General features: G+C 39.3%; 1 long non-coding RNA gene across 6 annotated transcripts in view; it reads left to right on the top strand.

The window, feature by feature from the left end:
- Window positions 1-848: 848 nt before the first annotated feature.
- LOC135239641 (uncharacterized) overlaps window positions 849-8,404 on the top strand; it is a 63,086-nt gene continuing 55,530 nt past the window's right edge. For 2 of the 6 annotated variants that reach the window (XR_010325435.1, XR_010325434.1), the window contains exons 1-2: window positions 859-1,390; window positions 1,845-6,638. This is a non-coding gene — a long non-coding RNA (uncharacterized LOC135239641). Of the gene's footprint in view, window positions 1,391-1,844; window positions 6,639-8,404 lie in introns of all 6 variants that reach the window. The other 4 variants (XR_010325432.1, XR_010325431.1, XR_010325436.1 and 1 more) reach the window with 3 other exon arrangements.

Here is an 8,404-nt window from a genome sequence, read left to right as displayed (position 1 = left end):
CAGATCCAACTCTGTCGGTCAGTATATAGTTGCAATACTAATGCCACTCATGATTCATTATGAATCCCTTGCCCTTGAGAAAGGCTTTGGTAGAGAAGTCATATTGTTGTTGCTGGCTCTTTGAAAACTTTCAAAAAGAGGAAGAGATTAAAAATAAAGAACTTTTCTAAACATTACTGTTGTTTGGAGTGCATCCTCTACTTTTAAAAATCATTGATTGAGAATCTCTTCCTAGAGTCAGGGGAGGGGGTCCAGGAAGAGATTAGGATCCACTTTCCTTTTGAAGCACTAGGCATGGCCGAGCACAACCCTGCAAGTTTGGCAGTCAGACCTTTGAGCTCCCTTGCAGGCACTGCAAGAAAGTAATTGTGGAGACAGCTTTGAAGTGTTTGTACTGAACGCTTTTTGACAGATAACACTAATTCCCCCTTAAGCAGAATCATTGGTTCACAAAGTAAACAGTTAAGCAAAATAATAATAACAATAATATAAGAAACTACTAAATAAATAAGAAAGTTAACAATACCAAAGGGAAAACCTGGTTCATAATAACATTTCCATGAGAATTAACTGATGTCCTGCATTTTCTACCACCAAAAGAAAAATGAAATCACAAAAGATATGAAATCAGAGATATTCATCTTCTGGCATTGGCATTGCTTCTCCTTTGAAAAAATATTAGCTCATGATCATTATTTTATGGGAACCTAACATTTCCTTGCTTGATTTCAAGGTTAATGCAAGGGAATGTCTCAATAATTACACATTTACTGTGATATTTAATAGCTGAATTTGAAAAAGAATAAGATTGGGATAATATTATGGTAAAACAATTTTAATTTGGTGCTTAAGAGGGGTAATGATTCAAACTTAAGTACCCATTATTTCTGAGAGGCAATCAGGTGTGTGGAATTTCAGACAGGTCTTTAATCAGAACAATCAGATCTAGGTCATGCTATCAGTAGGTCAGACAGTTTTCTGCAGCATATTAATGGCACTAGTCTGAATGATTCATATCAACTCTGGTTTTCCTCCAACATTCAAGTCAGTGCAGGTCGGTGTATTCAGTGTTTATGCTTTTTTGTATTTACCTCAGCAAATGCTGTCCCCAAATATATTGACATTTGAATAGGTTTACAATCCATAGTAATATTTGAACCTTACAGTGGGCTAACACAGATGGACTAGGAAACTGCAATTCCTGGGGGATAGTGCCAGATTGCCTTTTGTGTTGTGTCATCACCATCATCATCATAACAAGAGAGGTGCATGTATTTCACCAGCAGCAGTGTGACCATCAGAAGACAGAGAGACATCTGGACTACAGGACGGCAGAAAAGCAACCCTCCACGGAGGAGAACTGCAGAGCTGGAGAGCTTCTTTGGAACAGGTGAACAAAAGGAAGACATCTGCCATATGTGTACTGAATTATAAGATGCCCAAGTAGAGGTTGTATGCATGTCACCTGTTACTAAATTCGCTATCATTTTCACCGATTCAATTTCCACACACCTCAGCATCCCGGATGATATCAGCAAAGACACCAGGGCTGCTACTTAAAATTTGTGTCTTTTGGGCGCATGTTGTGAAAACGGAAGACATCTCAATCCTACTCATTACTTTCACTTTGTAAAATTCAACCAAAAGTAGAACCCTTTAATGTGGTTGAGAGACTAGTAAAAAGTGCTGTTTCAATATATCTGTTAAAAACCATAGCAACGTCTTGATTTTCTTTGAAGTTTGTGAATAACACTGAGGCTATGCCTAATAATTCCAGGGAGTCGTTCTTGTTAATATTACAGAAATTGCTGACATCCTATACATGCTTTGTTTGGATTTTTCAGGGAAGAGAATACCACCCAGTTGCTTTACCCCCTTGCACTGCCCATAACTCATTCTTTACCACTGACAAATTCTGCTGCCTGAAGAGTACACAAACGTACTTGAGGAGTGCCTTTCCTGATTCAGAAAGATTTATGGCTGTTTATTTCCTCATTCATCCCAGCAAGGAGAGCAAAATTTAAAGAGCAAGAGGTTGTCTTCCTCAGTGTGACTCCAGCTGCTGTTTTGGCAGGACTATCACAGATCTATGCAAGAAGTGCTATCTCGGAGGAGAGAGAATTCTTTCCTGCACAAGAGAAGAAAAACCGTCTACATTAGCCATGGACCAACACGGTCACAGAGGAACAGGAAGTGGAAGATAAGGACCAGGCTGTCACTAGAATGGCTGAGACCTTAGGGACTGCATGGGAACCAGATAAATGGACTGTCAGTCATATAAATGCTCCTCACAAAGACTATCCTCTGTGGAATTGAAAACATCTTTTATATCCAACAGATATGGACCCACCCAGTATGTATGCAAACATGGAGGTCTTGTTCATGTGAACTGTTGGTGCTCCTTTGAGGAGAATATAATATCTGAATTATGACAATACTAAGACATTGACCAGGATTTCACCAATAATTGCGCTCATCTTTGAAAGTTTTTTCTTTGTAAACTAAATTTAGACAGATAATCTTAGTTATTCCTGACCTTGACAAACTGTATTTATAGATACAAAATTGACACCTTTATTGTAAGTCAAAGTAAATTAAATAAGAAGCTATTCTCCCTACAGTAAGTCTATTAGATATATGTTGGAATGCATTTCATCAGGTGGCTAAGTTCTGTGTGTGGGGAAATCATTTCTGGTGATGTGACAAGCAGGAAAATTAATAAGACAAAGACAATGATAACAGAGAAGAAACGTCAAATAAGCCAAATTATTTCATTGTGCAGCTGTATTAAGTTGTATCTGAATATTATATATTTACAAAAATGAATGTATGCAATGAGTGCAAAGTCTATGGTCATTGCAATTGCAATCATTTCTGTTGGAAACCATGAAAAGTGTGAAACTCTTGGTGCTATATAGATACAGGATATCCCACAATCCAGTAACTTGGTGAATGGCCTACCTGCCATCCTAGTCTTGGAAATTGGCCTCTTTTGATGTCATATTTGTGTAAATTAATCGTTTCCTTACACAGTGATAAAGTTGGCTGAATACATTTAGATTCTGCCCTTCTGTCCTTAGTTACTGAGTTCCAGTTATACCAAAAGTATGCCTAACAAATAAAAGAAGCCACAGCAAAGAAATCCAATGATCGAATGTGTGGTCAGTGGAAACAGATTCGTTTGTCAGACTGCCAGATAGTAAAGCGTGATTCATCACTCCAGAGAACACGTTTCCACTGATTCAGAGTCCAATGTTGGAGTGATTTACATCACCCCAGCTGACGCTTGGCTTTGCGCATGGTGATCTTAGGCTTGTGTGCAGCTGCTTGGCCATGGAAACCCATTCCATGAGGCTCCCAACAAACAGTTGTTGTGCTGAAATTGCTTCCAGAGGCAGTCTGGAACTTGCTAGTGAGTGTTGCAACTGAGGACAGACAATTTTTACAAGCTATGTGCTTCAGCACTCAGCGGACCTGTTCTGTGTGCTTGTGTAGCCTATCGCTTCGTGGCTGAGCTGTTGTTGCTCCTAGACATTTCTGCAATAACAGCACTTACAGTTGACTCTGGCAGGACAGAAATTTGACAAACTGACTTGTTAGAAAGGTGGCATACTGTGACAGTGATAGGTTGAAAGTCAATATGACCCATTCTACTGCCACGTCCTATGGAGATTGCATGGCTGTATGCTTGATTTTATGCAATAGGTGTGGCTGAAGTATCCAAATACACTAATTAGATAGGGTGTCCACATACATTTGGCCATGTCTAGTGTAGGTTGATTCTTTGAACACTTTTTGTTAAATATTTGTTAAACATTAAATTGACAGAATTTATTGTAAAACTTATTTTACCCACTTATTTGTACATTATACTACCTGATAGAAAACGGATGAAAAAGAAGCAGTCTGCAGTAGAGAAATTGGAATTCTGTACAAAAGATGAACCAAGCCTCAGATACTCCACAATCCTTATCATTGATCCTTTGTCATACAGATGAATTCAATATTTTTTAAATGTGAAGATACTATTCAGGAAAATCCAAATCAAAAACACTATTTTAACACAACATTAAGGGCAAAAAAGCCCATGGGGAGAGATCATAAATTGTAGTGAGGGTCTGAAAGGAGCTGATTGAGGGGGGAAAAAAATCATGACGGGATTTCATTACATTGACATGATGCTCATTTCCCTTGATCTATAACAAGGGTACAAGGGTTTGAAAAGTGTCATTACTCACTCCTTGAACATATCAGTGTATCCCCTTTAATTGATGTCACGTTGAGGCCTTGATAAAACAATCAAAGTGTGATTAAGTTTTGAACTACAGTGCTTGCAGCTACAAACACTATTCAGTTCATTTTGGTGTAGCAACGTTGAGAAAGCCAGGTTGGGAATTTAGCCAGAACACTGGGGAATCCCCTACTCTTTGCAACAAGTGCCATGGGGACTTTCATGACCACAGTGAGTCAGGACCTCGGTTTAAAGTCTTTAATGTTTGACGTTTAACATCTTTGAACCATGCTGTAGATATAACCAGGTGCTAAGTATCTTCTGTAGTGATGCTTTTCCATGCCTGTACTGCAACCATCTCCAGCTTTGGCTTGTTTCAGGGGCTAGTTTGCTAATGTTTTTTCTTCAGCATATGAAATTCAGATCGGGTGACTGACATGGGTAGTCAAGACTTTTCTTACAGTGGTTTAGGGTTTCATTTGGCACTGTCACTGTGAGAGATCTTCCCGGCAGAGGCAAATTTGCATATTTTTATTTTTTCCCACAGGAACAACTTGTTGTTTGCACATCCACCACCAGGTAGCAAATGTGAGCACTCAAAATTATTTTTGACAGATAACACTTCAACTGTGGGACTCATGAGCAAACTATACTCCTCAAAAAAAGTTTGGAAATTTGTGTTCAGTGGATCATATCTCTGTTGTCACTGTATTATTAGCATTGTATCATATATAATTGGAAAGCCTGTTCATTTCCCTTTACAATGAAGTCCCATTTACAAGGATCATGCATTTGTGGGATGAGCAGCACAGCTGATTATCTGGGTGGGGTCCCAAGTGAAATGTGGCAAATTTCCCTGCCAATGTCAAACAGTGTATTCTCCTGTTGGTATTGACTCTATTGTTTGGAGTTGTTTGCAGGATTGGATGATTGAACTCTCTATCAGTAACAAGGAACAAACAAGACATATTGGTAATTTTACGCTTTATTCATTGAACAAACAGTCAGGAGCCTCAGTAGTGGGTGGGAGAACCATACGCAGCCACAACAGCCTCCTCCTCATGCTGGCCACCACCATGGTCACGCGTTGCTGTGGGATGGCATTCCATTCCTCAACCAGGATTCGTTGCAGGTCAGCCAACGTGGTTGCGTTGGTCACTCTAGCATGTACAGCACGCCCGAGCTCATCCCACAAGTGTTCAATTGGGTTAAGGTCTGGGCTGTTGGCAGGCTATTCCCTTCAACCACGTTGGCTGACCTGCGATAAATCCTGGTTCAAACTCTTTGAGCTTTCTTGGGAGTTCATTAACTTGCTCAGTAAACATCCTGGTCTCGCGTTCACTGAAGCCAGGAAACTTCTCTGGTACAATGTTAAAGTATTCTTGCAGGTTCTTTCAAATGCTACAGTATAATGAAGTAACAATATATAGATCACTGAACTGTCAGAAAATAGTGGCTGTTTGCTTTAATACGATGTTAAAAAATAGTAATTTCCCTCGCAATCATTGGGGAAAGGTGTCATCGTCATTTGAGTAAATTTTTCCTTCGTCAGCATGAACCAATATTTGTACAATAAAACTAATATACATGCACATTTACTCATATTGTTAGGCTATAGGATGCAACATTTTATGAAATATGTACTCACAAAACAAAGTGCCAAAATGTCTCAGTTTTAAACCTAGCAGCCCCAACGCTCAAAATTCCATCCCAGTTGGGGACTCGAATCGACCAGACACACGTCTCCTTTTTCACCGTAATTAAGAGAACATCCATTCATAAAACAGAAATGCTTTAGGTCTATTCCACATAGTAGACAAGACCTTGCTGGCAGTGGCATACTATTCTAGCAACTCGGGTGACCCTCCTTGCGCCACACCTTCAGCTGATAGGAATTGGACAACCAGGATGATGACAACAGAGGCTGGCTACAATTAGCATTATATTCGTTTCACCAATAAAAATAATCCATTCTGTGGTTATTTTTAATAGAGATTTCTGTTTAATTTATTTGTTTATTATTAGTATTATTATTATTATTATTATTATTATTGATGCCATTTTGCTTCTGTAATTGCTGTAGAAGTCCCTCAGGACCCTGGTGGCTTAACATTTTGGGACACCTAAATAAACAAAAGTATGAATACATAATAACCATATAACATGTAAAACATTTCACTGTGAGGTTTTCTTTTGACAAAATGTGTAATAATGCCATCACTGAGGACACAAATTATCGTAAACAAAGTCTAATTGGTGTAGTGGGTGGGACATTAGGACCCAGCGGTAGCTCCAATATAGGGAAGGCGTCGCTTTAAAACGAGGTGAGCTGTCGCTCCTCGCGAGACCTCCTCAAACTATCGTTTGGTAATTAATATGCCAGGCCCTCGCTGATAGCCGGACTGAGGTATGTTTTAATTACTTTTAGTTTCGCATTGGCTGTGTTATTAAATTAACTATTTTTATGGTAGGTTAGGTATAAAGGGTATGACAGTAACGCTTGTACATTTGAACTTTTGTAGCGTTGTGTATCTGGAACGAACGTGACAAGTGAGTGCATTAGGATTACCCTAGTTAACAGAAGAGGGAGATGGCTAGCTAATGGCGGTGGGCGTACTGCGCTTGCAGAAGGTGACATAGTTTATAAGTTATGGTTGCGTATGTTTTTAATGGAATTTGTAGTGTGTAAGGAGAATTTTAGAACAAACACTTGTTGCTACTGGCTATCAGCCACGTGCATCTTACCTCACAAATTAAACACGCTGTATTCCAAAGCAATGCTACCCAATGTTTCTTAAATTGTTTTTCATCAAATATAATTTATTTTTGCACTGTTTGTAATGAGTACGTGATGATAGTAATTCATATATAAATGTAGGTTATGACAGGTTATACACATACATGCATGCAAACACAGCCTACTGTGTCTGAAAGAAACATAAGCATGGATTCAATCCTTTACCATGAATGCCAAATAAATGAAAGTATGTCAATTAGAAAGGGAAGTATTTTTTTTAATTTTTATGGGCTATCTCACGCGACAGGTTAATGAATTGTTTGTGTCCGTGGAGGATCTATAGGGCTAGCAAACCATTAATTTTGAAAGGAGGGGCTGTCGGGTAGCTACAGTAACATAGTTTAAAAAGCAGTTATCAGTACAGCGGCACCGGTTACGTGAACAGTTTGAGTTAAACTAGACATACCAGACGTGAAGTCATTATCTTGCAGAAGTTTCTATACGACGGGTAACGTTACAGAATCGTGAGGCTGATGTCAGATCAATTTCGGAGATGCCTGAATGTGTACTAACGTTATACAGTCGGTCTGTCGTCTCGTTAGCAAGGTAGCTAACATTAAACACGGTGAAAATGCGGAACGTGGAACTGTAAAGTGTGGGTCTATTATTTGGATTTCAGAAATGTAATGCAGTATCCCGCAAATATTTTGATACAACATTTAAACTATTGCTTTTGCATTTGTAGTTGGCCAGCAAGCCAGCATAACGAGTTGGATATGCTTCGGTCGGAGGGGGCATTTGAACCCTGGTTTGTCAGTCGTGCAGAAAGTTCCAAAGGCGAAGGCACTACCCAGTGAGCTACGAGGGAAGCATTTTGTGTGTGTATCCAATGTTTTTATTGGTTGATGTATGTAAAAAAAAAAAAAAAAAAAAAGACCAATGGGGAGACATTGTGTGGGCTAGGAGCATTTGAGGCAGGAAAAACAAGGAAAAACTGCAAAATACCCTAAGTTTGTGGCTTTATTGTGTGAAGTTATTTGTGAATTCTGTCTGTTGAAATGTGGTCAGAAGGTACAGAAACTATTGTATTCTATTCTATTCTATAAAAATGTATTTAAGGGCTGAGAGTCTGTGGTTATTTCTGTAGGGAACCCTGAAATGTGCCAAACTCTTGGTTCTGTGTAGGTATGTGGTATGTGAGACCGACCTCTTGAATATTAAAAAATTTAGTGCGGCCTGCTGTGACTGGTGTGGGCGAGGCCGAAACCAGCGTGATAAGCAACTATGGTTTTACTGGTAGGCAGCTGTTCTCCAACTTCAAAAATGGGATGTAATGGGTGTAAGCTAATGGCAATGGTTAATCTGTTGCCTTGCAGGCTAAAGTGGAGAATTAAATGCTGATTCTGGAGAGACCTAACCACTGGTTTTCCCCATTG

Source organism: Anguilla rostrata, chromosome 14, assembly GCF_018555375.3.
Source record: "Anguilla rostrata isolate EN2019 chromosome 14, ASM1855537v3, whole genome shotgun sequence".
Lineage (NCBI taxonomy): Eukaryota > Metazoa > Chordata > Actinopteri > Anguilliformes > Anguillidae > Anguilla > Anguilla rostrata.
This window is presented reverse-complemented; position numbering and strand designations above follow the sequence as displayed.